At 38.5% G+C, this 17332-nt stretch overlaps 1 protein-coding gene across 1 annotated transcript in view; it reads right to left on the reverse strand.

Moving 5' to 3' along the window:
• Positions 1-16092, reverse strand: part of Plexa (plexin A) — a 212616-nt gene extending 196524 nt beyond the window's left edge. Inside the window, exon 1 of the mRNA XM_071772265.1 lies at positions 15190-16092. The gene's annotated coding sequence lies outside the window, so the exon portion shown is untranslated. The remainder of the gene's footprint in view (positions 1-15189) is intronic.
• Positions 16093-17332: the final 1240 nt, after the last annotated feature.

Raw genomic sequence — 17332 nt, forward strand, 5'->3', positions numbered from 1 at the left:
AAGCGATTGTTATTATGCTGCACGAAGCTAAACATTTGTTTCGATTTGCATTTCTTTGATGACGCCAGAATAACAAACATTACTGCTATTCAGCGCGGATATTAAGTGCGGCTTCTCCCCAGATAAACCGAAGGTCTTGAACAGAATTGCAATATATAAAGAGGCAACAGACTTCACTTGCTACATGAACTCTGATATTTGTCTCGCAAAAGCGCTTTCGAACATATAATTCTTCGGAATCCGGTATTTCCGAAGTAAAATAATGGCCCGCAGAATCGAGTTAACGGTTTTCCACCACGGCTAAGTGATTGGTATTATTTCTTACATGAAGCCGGGAAGTCTGTGATTTGCATTCGATTTGTGAAAGTCTGGGAAAATTTGCTCACAGTAATCCCGACGGATTCCACCGCGGAAATTAAGTCTGCAAGTCTCTCTATAAGTCCGGATATATTTTTTTAAATTTTGACCATACAAAAAAGGAAATAAATGGATCCTACGTGTTTTCTCTTTTTATCGAAACTATATCTACTAGATATATCATTAAAAAATATATATTTACTATAAAAAATTTTTTTCATAAAAAATGTTTCCCATAAAAAACGCATATATATGATTTACGAGAAAATTATACATTATACGATTCGTTTAGGATAAAAATTATTGCGAGGACAGAGAAACATCAATGCGAAACATTAGATGCTTCTTTGATTATCATCATCTCAATGAAAGAGGAACGAAATCCAGCCATAGCTAATCAACGACAAAACATTACTACTTTTGCATTCTAGAAAGCAGGACGCTAGAGATATCTCGTTCGAGTATTGTACAAAAGAAAGTTAGGGCCAAAGCACATTACATGGCGTAGCGATAAACGACGATCGTAGTCCTGGATCTGACAAATCAGGATACGCCTAAGCTTGTGCGTTACTTACGTCGTCCACGACTACGACTGTCATATGTGCTTTGGCCCTTAATCTCGCAATAGTTATAACTTCAACTAACAGACATTTCCAACAAAGAGAAAACAATAAGTTAATAAAAGCTCCAAGGTATAGATAATCTTTTCAATAATATGATTTTTTTTTTTCAGCTTTCCGGTAATTGGTTTTCCCGACGCTTAAAACTGGCAAGAAATAATATCGACGCAAATGCAAAAAGCTCGTAATCGGCTTGTGCAAGAAAAAAAATTGACGCGCGGATAGCGGTGCAAGGAGACCGAGCAAAATTGAAAATTGCACCGACAGTAGTTTTACGATAATGTCTCCTATATCACCGGATAATTCAAACAAATTCGCGTTGACACAGAGACACTAACTAAACGCCTACTTCGTATGGAAATACCTGGTCCATTCACTGTCATTAACGGAATTCAGATATTATTGTAAACAAGAATATCGAATTTATTCCATATATGGTTAGCCCAAATTTATCCGAGAAGTCTTATTTTATTATTAGTCTAACTACAAACTACAAAAAATAACGAATAAAAATACATGACAGTCGTAAAGAACGAATTGTGATGTGAAATATACTGCACGAAATAGATAAGACTGATAACAAAGCTTTTAAAAAATTTCGTATACATATAGTAATTTTGGAGTAAGAGGTCCTTTTCATACCTTCAGATGTTCTACACTAAAGATATTGTTAGTTGCTAATGACACCATTTACTTCTTTGGAATCCCAACGAGCAACGCCAGGTATTTACATTCACTTCCGGCGTCCCAGTGCCCTTATGCCATGTTCACAGCGGCATCAGCGCGTGACGGGAAGCGGCGACACGCGATTCTTTCCATCAACGATTAGAATAGCCTAGCCTAATATTCCGTGCACCACTAAGTATACAGAGGAACAAGAACGCAGAACGGATTACATTAATTTTCTAAACACGTGTTGTCATTGCATTCTACTATCGTGCTTAATTACAAATATATGTTTCCTACAAAAATAAAAATAAAAAATTATTTTTAACTTATATTTATACACACAAGTCTAAATTTTCTACGATATATTTTAATAGGTAAAGAAAAAGACACTTATATATAAATAAAAATTTAAATCATAAAAATCCGAAGGATTAATACAACCAAAACTTCAATGATCCAATCCCAAATTCCATTATAATCAATAAAAAAAATTTACAAAGTATATAGCAAAGTATATAGTACAAAGTATATAGTAGTTGAGAATAAATAATTTTAATAGAATAATTGAAACTTGAATTCAAAATTGGTTTTCGTATCGATCGAAATAAAGCAGCGAAATCTAAGAACTTTGTTAAATTCGAGCTAAATGAATGAAGTTGTAGTAATGTCTTTTCGATCGATCTAATCAGTGCAAAGTTCGTTCATTTCTTCCGAAAGAAAAATCTCGCGGAAAGAGCTCCCTTTCGAGAACTCTTTCGAGAAAGAAAATGTTGCAAATCGCAATTTGTAGATTTTCTCTCGAAGTTAGCCAGAGGCAGGGAGAAAATAGTGAAGTATAACATTACGATAATGACGTAGTACGGATCTATTATTTGACAACCTTGTAACAATAAGTATAACTAGTCGTGCAACTTTGTGGCAGGCAAAAATAACATCGCTCGTGTACCGGTAATTTGTCTTAATTACGCCCCCGATAACCACAGTAATTTCGTTAATACCGCGCATGACATAGTCATAGAAATATTTCGTCGCCTCTCGCAGTCTTACGTTACACAGTTATCAAGGTGACAGAGAGAGCGAGAGCAAGGCAAGAAGATTCTCTTCGCAACTCTCTTATTTGCACTTTCAAAAAAGTAAATAAGTAAATATAAATGGAAAAAATGAGCTAAATAAAGAAATAAAATGTAAGTATAGAATTTTATTTTACCGTCTAGAAATATAATTTTATAAATATATGTGTTTTAAATCTGTGCAACAGATAATTATTCTCAAGTGTTGTAGTACAAAATCGCTTTATGAAAAAAAAATTTTTATAACATTTACTATTCCTTTAATGCGACGGATAATGGATTATTTGCACAATGGCGTATCTGCAAATGCGTGTTATAAAACACGATGGTTTCATTAGAACTCTAAGAAAGCTATCTGTAAAGAGATTGTAACAGAAATAAATATTAAAGTGCGGATACAATAGATCACGATGACACGATCAGATGAAGTAAAATCGCAGGATGATGATTTCTTTGAGCCGCGACTGAGTTCATTTGCACATACAGTGCCGAGCTGGTATTAAAACGGAACCCCAGTATAGACCCACCGTAACTATTTCGTACTTGTGGAGAAAATTGCTTTTCGTTGTTTCCACGACGATGATACGAACGGGATTATTTCGTTTGGAAGCGGAAATAATTTGCGTTCGTTTGATCCTTGCGCTCTCGCTCTATCCATCTATTCCAATTTCTCCTTTTCTCTTTACGCGACAACGCGAGATGAAAGGCAAAAGGATGTCAAAAAAGAGTATTCTCTTTCACTGTGAATAAAATCCAATAAAAGCCAGAACATCATAAACACGGTAAGCTGATTCTTTATCATAACCATCATTATCAAAGATCACAAAAGAGAGTACGAGATATACAGTTATTGATATCGTTTTATTTAATCTTGTCGATATATATAAACCCATATAAATTTATATAAGTTCCTTATTATATTTTGACCAAATTTGGAAAAAATAATTTTTTCTTTTTTCACAATTCTATTAAGAAAAGTTTCAATTATTCTTGCTATACATTTGAATATGTATCTGCAATCATTATTATCACTGTTATAATTATTAATTCATATTATTATTTAATAATAATTACCAGTTATTTATAGTTTAAAGAATTTAGTTTAGTTTAAGTTCGAATGTTACAATAAAAAATAACAACGCCGCGCTTGTTGAACATCATTCATTTCAATTATGTTTTTACTATTATCTTCAAATGTCATCGTGTCGTCATGTGGTCCATCGCGATTCGTTTGATCGTCTCATTCACCAGTTCGCTTTGTATCCTCAGCGGACGAAAAAGGAGGGCGGAAAAACGAAAAAGAAAAAAAGAGGGTCACGGGCTGTGAGTTACCGAGTATAACGTCGCCCGAGGATGACGGCTTCGGTATAGCGCCCAAACCACCATCACCACCACCACCACCACCCCCTCCCTCTCCACGCTTCTCCTCGTAATAACGGTTCACCGTTTTACAGCTGGTCGACTCTTTTATTCGAAGATCCACGTGGATGGAAGGATCCGAGGCCATTCCGGCACGGAGTTTCCCCGAGAGCAGAACGGCACCGACATTCCCGTCCTGCAATTTGCTCGGTGTAGCCGCGCCAAGAGGCCGTTTTATCGCCCGGGTAAACTCGCCAGGATGAGAAACGCCCGATGTCGCGGATAGAAAGCCAACCCCTACCCATCCTCTCTGCAGCCACTGTCGTGCGCGACAGGTGAAGCTGATCGCGTGTTTGATTAACACGTAAAACACGTTGCCAAGGAACACCGTTCCACCAACTCGTTTCTCTTGTCAATAATTAAAGACCGACTCTTCCCGAGTCAACTTTTATTGAAGAAGAAAACACCGAAGGTCCCAGAAATTTCATTAGAAAAAAAGTACGTATAGTAACTCTGAAAAATTTGTATTTCGAATTTTGAGAAGCAAAATATAATTACACTGACACTTGCCGCAGATATCCATTGATAAAATATGATAAAGATTAAGAGATTAAGAAGCTGTCTTTGTTTCATTTACATAATAATTTCTGTCCTTTAATTTAGAAATTCTTTAAATATCGCTTAAAAATAGCTTTCAAAGACACCGAAATGAAAGACAATAAAATTAATAAATCTATTTCTAAAAATTTTAATAGATAAAGCATAGGACATGGGTAAAATGAACTGATTTTGGCCAAAAAAATGTGACGCAAGTTATAAATACATCTCTTGTTTTTTGGATCGTTGAATACAATGGTAGCATTTTCTGCATTCTAAACCCGTGGGAAAAAGGTCAAAATTCGCTTTAGGGTACTCTAATAAATCACTTTTAAAGAATCTTCACTTCAAAGAATCTTAAGTCTCATCAGATGTGCACCTGCATACATTGTGCAGTTATATAATATACCTACACATTATGAATATTTAAATAATATATTTTATGTCGGAGCCTCTTCAGATTCTGACAAGAAATGATTTACGAAACGTTATACAGTATAATACAGTAGGTATAATACGAAAGTATACAATAGAGCTCAAGGCAAAGGTCTACCTTTAAAAAACCTAACCGCCTCTAGGGGGGCAGTGTGGAAGTTGACCATTTTAATATCCTTAAAACTGCGCAATATCTGAGGCTTAGGTTCTTTGAATAAGAAAGTGACTATTTTTGCAGGTTCAGACGGATAAAAATGCTACCATCGTATTCAGCGACACAAAAAATGTAAAAGTAGGTACATAGCATATAATTTGCGTTACACTTTTTAGGCTAAAATCGGTCCATTTTACACATCGTCCTTCCATCCTTTAAAATATAATATACACTCCGTTAAAATTTTAATTCAAAATTATCATTTACTATGCCATGTGGAGAAAACCAGTAAGTTGCTTTCTTGATTAGTTTACAAAATTCGAAAAACATTGTAGGTAACCTATAAGAAATAAACAATATTTTTTTAATATTATTTTAAAAGTGTCCCAAAAATAGCAAGATTTAATTCCTTCATCAATATTGAAAGTTTCGGACTATTTCAAAAATGTAAAAATAATGCGAGAGAGAAACAAAGTGAAGGGCAAATAAATATAAACAATGTTCTTCAAATGGTGTGAACGAGATTAAATTATTTCTTTGTTGACTCGTCTTTGTAACCAACTTATTATTTTGGCACAAATTAAAAATATATTAAAATTGAATAGGTACAAATAAAAATGCTATTTATAAATTTCAGTGTTGTTATATATATAAAGGCAGCAAATTAACCAAATTTAATATTGCAAAAGAAATTTTACATAAATGCCACAGATATCAAATATGCGTGACATGTGTAATTTTATATTTTACTTTTGTTCAACTCATGTTGGATAGATTCGTTTAATCGAGAAACAAAATAGCGACTTTTTAAAACAGAAAGTCGATGACTGAAATTATAAGTTGTGTCTTTCACGCCAAACTCTTAGCAGCACAGTAATGACTATTCGTGTCTGAGAAATGTCGTTTGAAAAATAGCAAACACGATGGTTACTAGATTACTATTATCTTACAATGTCAGTGTGTCAACGACGAAGGTCGCTCTAATGCTAAATCCTTACTCAATTAACGTTTCTTAAGTCGCTGCTATAGAAATAATCATCGCATCGCAGGAATCATTATGATTGGGCTGGACACGTTATTACGATCACGTTACACGCGGTAGTAGTGCAAGATAATTACATTTCCACATGTCGGTTTTCTCCACCATGTGCAAAGTCATTAAGTGAAATAAAGGTGGGTCGTATAGTTTTATGTAGTTCATGCGTATGCATTAAAAAGACTCTTACACCATGCAGATTTATATTGAATTGAAAATGTATAGTTTCATAAAATTGTTATATACAATGTTTATAAAATATAAATGCTAATGTATTCAAGCGCAAAAATAAAATCTTTCGGTTTTGAATTTCCACGTAAAATGATAATTAATTATTATTTTTTATTGTAGAAATATGTTTTTAATTTAAAAATCTTTTTTTGTCTATTAACTTTAAAGAAAGATCGCTAATGTACTTAATAATAAGAAATATTCCTTCTCCCGTAAAAATTGAAATAGTTTTTATTTGTCTTATTTTTTAATATACGTATAATCATATTTTCTAAAATTGATTTAGAAAGGGTAACTCGAAAACAGAATATATAACAATAAAATTCCCCGTGGAAATTATAAATCTAAAAATTTAAAACGTCTTTATTTCGACGCAAAATCGAAGAATTCAAGGTTAAAATCGGCTCGACAGGTTCGAACAGGATCAAGAATGCGATCGTTTTCACAGGTCCCGCTTTCGCTGGGCCCATCTCGATGGGCCCGAAACGAGTTCCAGGAAGAAAGACAAAGGGTCTATAATGATGGTGAAGTAAAGCGGCAAGTGGAGAGGGCATCGAAAAACAAAAAGAGAAGGAAAGAGAATCGTCGTTGCTGGTCTCGACAAAAGCTAATTTGACTTCGCACTTTCATTGCGAAATCGCTAGGGTTCGCGCTCAAGCTTCGGCGAGGACAAAAGGAGATATGTATACATGTTTCTTTTTCGTCGTCTCGAGAAGAAAGGCCTCGGAAAAAAAGGGCCCCGACCGTTATTATCAGAATGAGGATCGAAAGACACACTTATCTCTAAGGTGATGGCCTTCGAACGCAAGACCGAAAAGACCCTGAAATCGTTTGAATTTTAAACCACTTGTAGCGCGTTCGGTCTGCTTGAAGATTAATGGCTCTGACCATCCTCTCTTTTTCTCTCTCTCTCTCGAAAACTCGAGAACATGAAAAAAAATGCTCGCACATGGTACTAATTGCACGAAAATACAGAGATCGACGACGCATGAATTCATGTTTCGCGTTAATTCTCGCGTTAATTCTCGGCCGAGGAGAATGTTCTTCCTCGTTTTTTTTTATTCCAAATTAATGTGCGACGTTGCAGTCCGTAAAAATTCATATGAAACGAAGTCAAAATTCTTAATAACTTGTAAACATACATGTATATACCGGTATATACTTATTACATGTTGTAAGTGCGCATAACAAAGATATAAGATACCAAAATATAAAATACCAAGAAATATTTTTAACCTGAAGAAAAAATATGAAATATTTGTCATTACTGCACACAATTATATTTTTCTCAAATATTATTATTTAATGAAATTAATCAAAGATATTTGCTAAATAAAAGCACGCTTAAAAGAAAGAACAAGAAATATTAAACAAAATAGTTAAGCTCAGCTCTATAAACTGTGACTTGCAATATGTATGCTTCATGTTACATGCAGTACATGCTACTGACTATAGGATAATAACATATCTGTCATCGAAACCATGCCTAAAAGGCATGAAATTTAACATATCACCACACCTAAAACGCACACCTTTATTATGCGTATTTAATATATGTTACGGAACGTATGCAATGGCAAAATTAAAGCGCACCGAAACGAAAACGATGAATCTCTTACATAATATGTTCTTGAATATTCATTTCGATTGGCAGGATGATAAATGAGTCGGAATGAGATGATTATAGAGAAGGATCTAATTCGCGGAATCGTGCCTCTATACGACGTATGGGAGATTATAACGGTGTCATGGTTTTCTACCTTTTTTACTAAAATACAGCCTCTTTCAGAAGAAAAGGTTAATTCAAAATAATTATAACTTAATATGAATTATTTTAAGTGTATACACACATAAATATACGCAACTAAAATAATATCATATTAAGAATAATAATTTAATAATCAACAAAGAATTGTGCAATTCCAATCCTTTTCCAATTGAAGATATATACTTATAAAATAATCTAATATTGCATTTTTCTAAAAAAAAAAGAAAAATATAGGTTTATTGTTAGTATATACAGTACTTATACACTTTTCCGTGATTGATACTGATCAACATTCAGTACATATACTTTTTTAATTTTAGAAATTATAGAGAAATGCCTTCAATTGTTATCAACTCTATCAGTTGTCCTGAATAATTCGCAAACTCGTGTACGAGTTTATTCAGATTTTATGCACGCGACGCCGTCGATCTATTTATAGAGCAGCAGTCATGTCTATCTATTGATTAGCATATCGATAATGAGAAAGATAAAGACAAACCGCCCAGACTCCTCGAATGCACACTTGTCGGACGTGTGACGCATCTCTCAGAATGTAAGTTTGAGATTTTAGTGTCGTCAGATGCATCACGTGTATATGTGTAACAATATATAAAAAAATAATAGTATATAAAAAATAAAATTGCTAAATTACTAAATTACTATTAACATCTTACATTTGCAAGTTTTGAAACAAAAAGATGACACAACATTCGAAAATTTCTTATAAATTCAACTGCATATATACATAATATATTGTTTAACAATTTAGAATAATTTCAGCACATTGATAATAAAATAAAATAGAAGTTGATATTATAAAGATGAAAGAAGATATGCACAAGTTTAAAAATAATAAGTTTAAAAGTTAAATTTAATTAGAGATGGAATATCTCTTCTTCCATATACACTACATTTTATATCATATAGATAAAACATACATATATGTGTATTTATATAAAATTCCACATACCTGCATGCAATAAACTAGAGTACAGCATGTAATGTAATTTAGTTTATTATATACAAGTATATGAACGAAAATTTTAAGATATTCCATATACGAAGAGTTTACCAAACCTAGTCACATATCTTACACCATCTATATGTGATATGATATCCGCCTCGGGTAGACGCATATTTGGCAAGCGGAACCGGCTTTATTCGCGCACGGGCGTCGCGATATGATACACCACGCGTGTGAAGCGGTATACACACACGCACACGTAGAATGCGTATATATATAGATGTATCGTCGCGCGCGTGCAGCAATACGGCGCGGTCGAGCGCCTCCCGGGTGTGCAGGCGTGGATTATTGCGCGAATGATTCAGTGACCAGTCATTCGCGCGAGTTCACGGCTGCTTTCTTGCTCTCATCGATGGCACGATACATTCGCAATTCCGACGACACGCCGTAACAAAGTTTTCTTATTAAGCGAATCGGCCGAGAGTACCGTTACGAAAGATAGAGATCGCGTTACATGCAATTAGGGCAATGTGTCGCTTAACCCCGTGCCGGCACTGTCGCCTATCGAGGAACGTGCTCTGAAAGTATTACGTATCGACACACTCGCTACCTTATACATAGGAAAGTATATCTAAATATTTATTATGTAAAGAACGAAACGTTAAAGTGGATAAAAATAAACGGCGAGGAAAAGGAACTCTGAAAAGCCGAACAATCCAAAAAGTTTTTTATGCCTGTCTCGATATTAAATTATACAGCTGTTATGAATCTCTAATTTTATCTCTATATAAATGAAACAAGAAATATCCCATCTAATTAAATTTCACTTTTAAACTAATTACATATCTCTCTTTAAACTTGTGTATATTTCCTTTCGCCTTATCATCACACGTATCAACTTATTTTATTATATTTGATATACTGAAATTAATCTTGTTAAACAAATTAACTTCAATCGCTATCGTACGTTCGCTATCCGATTTCTCTTTTGTACACATTCACACCTCTTTCTCTCTCGTAGGATATTTGCCGTTCGCAACTAAAAATTTTTGATCCCACGAGAGTCGCGGGATATGCGGGCAAAGACTACGCCTGCATAAATTGATTAATCCATTCATACTTTCAGCTCACCCTCCCCCGCCTCTTGTCCATTCATCGCGCTTATGCGCCATTATAAAGCTGACTCCAGACGACGCGTTCGCTTATCAAGTATTCACGGGTATTACTAAAACGTTTTGAATACATTCTGCGGATGTATTTCTTGAATTAACGTAACTTTTCGTTTGTGACTATGCTGTGTGAGAGAGGTGGAAACTACAACTCTTATTTATATTGAATCGACTATGTTTTACATTGTTGCTACTTAATTATATATACTAATTTTTACATTTCGCGATTTCGTGCAGTACGAACAGATTGCCACCTTATTACGACATGCATTCATTTGAATTAACGACGCGTCGCTCCTTAATATTCTTCCTGCGAAGAGGCGAAATCCAACCGGCGGTAACGCCATACTTCCCGAGATTGTAATGACGTCGTTTCCGTGTCTCTCTCTCCCTCTCTCTGTAACGTGCCACGTGCGGCACGACTATCGCCGTTAACACCGCGACATCGTCGCCTTTAACGAGAAAACTAACTTTTCCGCCGCGGAGTTGCTCAAGTCAGACGAGACGCCTATACCAGAGATAATAATACAGACGCTGCATCGATTCCCATCAATGGATTCTTCTCTCTCACGCATACACACACATACAGACACACGTGCACGCAGGCGGGCGCGCACACACACATGCAAACACTTCATCTCAAAACTGCACCTCGCTCGCACACGGGACTGGCTAGATGACGTATCTCTCCATTATCCATGCCTGTCCATCTTGAGATAGTCCGTAGACAGTGGCGCAGTTCAAAGTTGCTGGTGCCGCAAGATAATATATTTTCGCCCACCCGCAATTGTAGAATATTAGACAATATTTCAAAAGATTTTCTTTATGTACTGCATAAAGCTAAGGTTTACTTTATTCGTTTCTATACTGATTTTAGTGATTTCACCCGGATATCTTTAAGCTCATTATTTACATAATCTTAGAACAACTTGGGTATATTTATTTAACGTTTAAGAGCGAGAATTTTATTCACGCAAATATGGTTTTTATAGAAAAAACGTTGGGATTGACCGTGTAACGTCATGTTTACTTTTACCTTCACGATAGAATCCGGGGGGAAAACACATCCTCGGTATAGGCACTGTTGACACAGGCGGAGCTTATCTTACTTTCCCTGAAAACGGTCTAACGTTTCACGAAGCAATGAGCCTTCAAGCTTGAAGTAGTACAAACCGCTCGAAAATGCTACAGTTTTGTGGCCGCGGACGGAGGAATAAAGAGCGCGTTGTGGCCGTTACGTGAACGCGGTGGATTACGCGCGATTCACCGCTCTAGACTCAGGGAATGATATATACGCAACGGAATACCGTAGGGAAGAATACACCGGCCGCATAAATTCGGGGCGCGCGAGTCGCCGCGACGACGACGACGACGCGACGCTAAGCGACATATTTCTCGGGCTCGCGTTGTACCCCCGAAACGGTATTAAAGTATTAAAACGTCCCGGTGAACGTTTCTCGTTCAGTCCCGTCCCGTCCCGTCCTGTCCCGCCCGCTCGGAGATCCTCTTGTTTTCGATTCTCCGCGAAATATATGTATCGCGCGCGCATTATATTCAAAACGCGAATGTGAAAACTGCGTTATCATACCACGAGCGTGAGAATTATTTTATCACGAGCTCCGAAACACGAGGCGCGTGTAATATTCACGCGTACTCCGAAAATTCTCCGTACCTGGACGATCGCTCCGCGAGAGAACACTGAAATATTAAACTCCGAAGAACGACTTTACTACCCGCGTCTGAATAGCTTGTTTTCGGCTTGATTCAAAAAGTCACATGCATATGCAAGCATCTCGGAAACGTAAATATGTATGAAGTATCCTAAAAATGCCGGCTTCGTTTTTAAAGAAAAAATTCTCGATAGAATTGCAGTGGTTGTTCCTCAGAAATCTTGTCATTGCTTGGCTGATTAGCTTATAAGATTTTTAATTATTTAAAATTAAATACATAAATCAAAATTAAATCTGGAGACTAAGCTTCTTTAAAGAACACGTTTATTTGAACGTAAAATCTTTTTATTTGGTGTGACTTAAGTCAATTTCATATGTCGTGATAATTAAATGTCGAATGCAACTTTCAGTAAAACAAAATCCTTCATTAGCGTTTTAATTTAACTTCAGTAATAATGCTCACAATCAGTAATGACGCAATTCTTTAATACGTGATGGCAATGTATATCTCATTAGTTATGTGTCAATTTCTCATTCCGACGTAGCTGTCAATTTACTAAAATTAAGATTATTGGCATACCGTGTCGATATATTCGTACCTCGAAAAATTCTCGATTTCACACGTTCCCCGAAACAATATTAAAATATTAAAGTCTCGCGGAAATGTCTTTTTCCGCGTGAATATTTCGTTTTCAGTTCCGGGAAATCGCATTGTGTATGCATACTCGGCTACGAACCGCGTAGAATATATTATTTTATTACGAACTCCCCGATTGCACCGATTGATGTGTTTTTACGCGTTTCAAAATGCAATTTTATTCCTTTGTGCAATTGATAAATCATTGAAAAATGATTGAAAAATGCGTCAATATTTTACCGCGCATTCTATAATTTAAATGTTTGTCTTAACTAAGGCAACAAAGCATATTATACCGCTAAATTTATTATCGTGTATTCGTGTTCGTGTGACGCAAAATATTATAAATATCGCAGATCAAAAATTATAATAACGAATGCAAAAGGATGACAGAACATATTATCCAGCTCCATATAAGGAACATAGTAGAAATGGATTTCGAATATTCTTTGCGCGAAACAAATGCGTATATTATGTATACCGTATAATAATCACATCGGAGCCATAAATATCTGCGAAACTCGTTGGTTGTATAACTACAGATATTGAGAGGTCGTACAACTACAATATAACCAGGATGATGAATGTTTCGAACGAAGATATATACCGATGTTGAAATTTGAAATATAAGTAAATTATGCGTGAAAAGTATATTATAACTGAATCATAATTTATAAGAACTGAATAATTTCAAGTTCAAAAATTCGAGAAAGCGAATAAAAAAGCATTATCCTCCGCTCGAAATAAATGCTATTTTGACAGAGTTTAGATTTAGAAAAATATATGATGCAAAAAATTAAATACAGTACAAAAGAATAATGCCGAAATTTTCATTAAGAACTGACTTCGAATTGACTAAGCGTTTTCAGAAAAAAGATAGGAGATAATTGCGGAACGTTCTTCAATGGAATATTGACGTGTTTGTAACAGATATAAAAAAATCTCCTGTGAGATAAGATCGCTTGAGTATCGCGGTATCGCTCGAGAGAGAGCGATATTTTACTTCGCTTCGTGTCCAATACCGCGACAAATGTCGGCCATTATTTTCTTTCTTTACACGCCAAAACATACTTTCTAGAACACAATGAATCTTGTTAAGTCACTTTCCGTCGACAACGTAACGTATATAATATATACACCGCGAAAAAGTTAAAGAGTTCGAAAGTTCCGTATCTTATTAATACATATTAATCCGTATTTCACTGACAACGGAGCTTTGCACTTCAGTTTTAATGTATTTGCCAATTTTAATTGGCAAAATGATCGGAGGGAAAAATTGGTTTTAAAAATTCAAAAATTACCTTTCACGTTAACATTTCTTTTCTTAATCGCTTTCTTTCTTTCGACCCGTTAGACGGCTTCGCGCGTCACGCTTAAAATTTCATCATACCCTTCTTTCCCCTCTTCAATTTAGAATTCTCAATGGTGTAGCTAAAGCAGCGGTTCTCAAAATCCACTCGCAACATCCTCAGATATTGCAAAATTGAAAGAATCTTTGTTGCTACGGGAAATTAACAGAGCTCCAATTTCTCTCGCACTTTCCTTCGTCTAGGACGTCTTTGAACAATAAAGCAGGCCTTTGCTCCGAAAAAGCCACGCTCTTCGCCGACATCTTTGTGAGCGATCGAACTCAGATCCGTTAAAAATGTGAAAATTATGGGCGCCACTCGGCACACACATACGTATAATCGCGAATGAAATTGAATTTTCGTTACGCTCGGTAAAACGGATGGAATCCTAGTTCACAGCGTTGGATTCAATGGGATTCAGCGGGAGTCGAGAGGTTAAGAACCGCTGCTCCAGTGCGATGTTCTCGAACACGCAGACCGGACTCGCTTTCTTTCCGACGCGGTCGCGCAGCATCTAGCTCGGAGTCGAAGCTAAACGGAGCCGGGCTCCCCGACGAATGCAAAATAAAACGGTCCTTTATGCTCCCATAATCGACTCGCAACACTCGCTTCATCCATGAAACCGATATACCTGAGACTGAGAGAATAAAGCAGAAATGAAGAGGTCGGATTTCTCGGAAGCGAGACTCGGACGAGCGGAGGGGCGGGAGGCGGGGACTCGCGGGGGTCGCCCGCAAAGTTGTATTCAAAACAGAAGCCCCAAACTGCCTCTTCGGAATGTCCAAACGGTTTCAACGGTCAAAAGGGACCGGCGAGGTTTAAACTTGATTGATTAACGAACTTGATTATTCCCGTCACTCCGATAATCCGTTCGGTTTTTCCACGCGAAGCGTGGACTCCTACGGAGTTTTCACCCGACAGAGCGCCCGCGCGTCGATCGTAGGGACAACAATAAACGGGGAAATCGCAAAAACCACGCCTACGCGAAAGACACCCGCCCGTCGCCGTCGAGAATGCGAGTCGCCGAACGAGGAATTTCGGCCGCGGCGCGGCGGCGAGCCGAGCAGGCCCCCAGCACCATGATGGTGGAGGTTAAGTTCTTACCTGTCACGCGTGTTGGCGCCCGTCGGCGGCTTTCGTGTCTCTCCGTGGAACTTCGACGGCGGCCCGCACGTCGCCGACACGCCTGCACATTATCCCTCGGCACGCCACTGAACCCCCGCGATATCCGCCCCGCCGGTGGATGATTATTATATTTCACTTATTCACTTGTTTCCAAACTGGAGGCCCCGTGCCCCCGCGCGCGAGTACGGCACCACGACGACGACGACGACGCAACGCGAGACGCAACGCGGACGCGCGGGACGCGGGTTAGTCACCACCGAAAACTCAACTCGAGGTATCGAACTGCTCTCCTCCGCACTGCTCTCACGTGATCACACAGCGGCACACTCTCGCGCACGCGTCCTCCCGCACGGAGCGACGATCGTTCGACGAACTGACCCGGACTGTGAATCACGGCCGTACGGCGGCGGCGAAGGGCTCGCGAGCTCGGGCGCGCCGGAGACGGCCGAGCGCGGGCGAGCGCGCCCGAACGCGCGCGGACCTGCACGGACCTGCACGAGCAGGCGCGGCTCCGGTTTTCTCCGTCCGTCCGGTCCGCCGCTCGCGCTGCTCGCGCTCGCGCTTCCCTTCCCCGAGACGACGACGCACCACCGCACCGCGCCACCACGTTACGTTAGGTTTTGCCTTCGTGCCTCTTCGAGGGGGTGTCGCGTGACCACGCGAGAAGTCGCGCAACGCGCCGTACACCGTCTGGCACGAAGGCTAACGCTCGTTATCTTTTTGCTCCCGTTTCCGATCGCGAGATTCGCCGTAGGTCACAGCGGGTAGGCAGAGGTAGCGGAGAGAGAAACGCGAGAGGCGCGTGATCGTGCACCGGTGCGCGGTGGCCCTTTCGCCCGATGCTCTTTTCCCCGAAACGTTCAACGCCCTTTTTCTCGCTTCGTTCGGATGTAACGGCGCGAAAAACCTCCGCGGGGGAACGTACTCCGTAATCCTGCAGCGGGATGACGCGCGCGCGATGCGAGCCGCGGTTACAATCGATGACGAGCGAGAAGGTGGTCTCTCCTCCGCGAGCGAGACGACCTTCCTGCGAGCGAGGACGTTTCGCTATTGCAAAACGACGCTTGGGCAACGCGACTCCTTCGCCGAGACTTCTCGAAGCCTATACGTATATTGAGTTTCTCTCCGCGAGGGAATCGGCGCGGGCGCGCCGCGACTCTTCCTGCTCGGTGCAAAGCGACGGAGACGACGCGTTCTCACGCATTTTTATCGCGCCCGCCGCGCGGGGAAAGCTTCGACTTCAATGGAATTCTCTCTATAGTCGGTGCGCGCGCCGACCGACGCGACGCTACCTTGCGATGGTCGTGCACGCGTCCCCGCGTCCTCGCGGATTGAAATAACACGCGCGAATTGAAACGATGTAATCACGATCGAGCGCGCGCACCGGCTTAAGAAAGGCGCTTGGAAGTTTATTGCGCGCTCCGCGCGGCTTGCTCTTTCGCTCCCGACGGCGGAAGCGACAAGCAAATAAATCTTGCGATAACATTAATTATGAAAACAATCGTAAAACAACATCGGCGGAAATTTTTCTTTGCCCCACTTTGCGATGAATCTAAGTATTACTTAAGTATTACGTATACGGACTACGTTGCATTTAATATTTATTATTAAGAGAAATAAGAAAACGATAGCTAAAATTGGAACTTTTCCTGATATTTATCATAGCATATCAGCTTGAAACTTTTTTTTATTTGTTTTAATATCTGTACCTTAGAGGTAAATAATCGTATCTCCATTGTTATAAATTTAGAGAAAACAGAGTTTAAGGTTTTAAATAGGGAAATGATATGTCTTTTAGATATAAAATAAAAATAGCAATTTGTTTTGTTGAGTTTTTAATAAAGTGACTTAACTGACACATTTAATAGTACAACTGTCACTAACTGCATCTGACCTGAAAAACTGGAGACACAGTTTTTTATTTCTAACAATACAGATACTTAAAATTTGAATTTGACGTGATAAATAAGTTCAGCTGGAAAATAAAAAAATAATAGCTAAAACCGGAACTTTTCCTGATACTTTATAAAATATCAGCTTAAAACTTTTTATTTGTTTTAATATCTGTACCTACCTTAGAGGTAAATAATCGTATCTCTATCGTTATAAATTTAGAGAAAAC

The sequence above is a fragment of the Temnothorax longispinosus genome, chromosome 3 (genome assembly GCF_030848805.1).
Source record: "Temnothorax longispinosus isolate EJ_2023e chromosome 3, Tlon_JGU_v1, whole genome shotgun sequence".
NCBI lineage: Eukaryota > Metazoa > Arthropoda > Insecta > Hymenoptera > Formicidae > Temnothorax > Temnothorax longispinosus.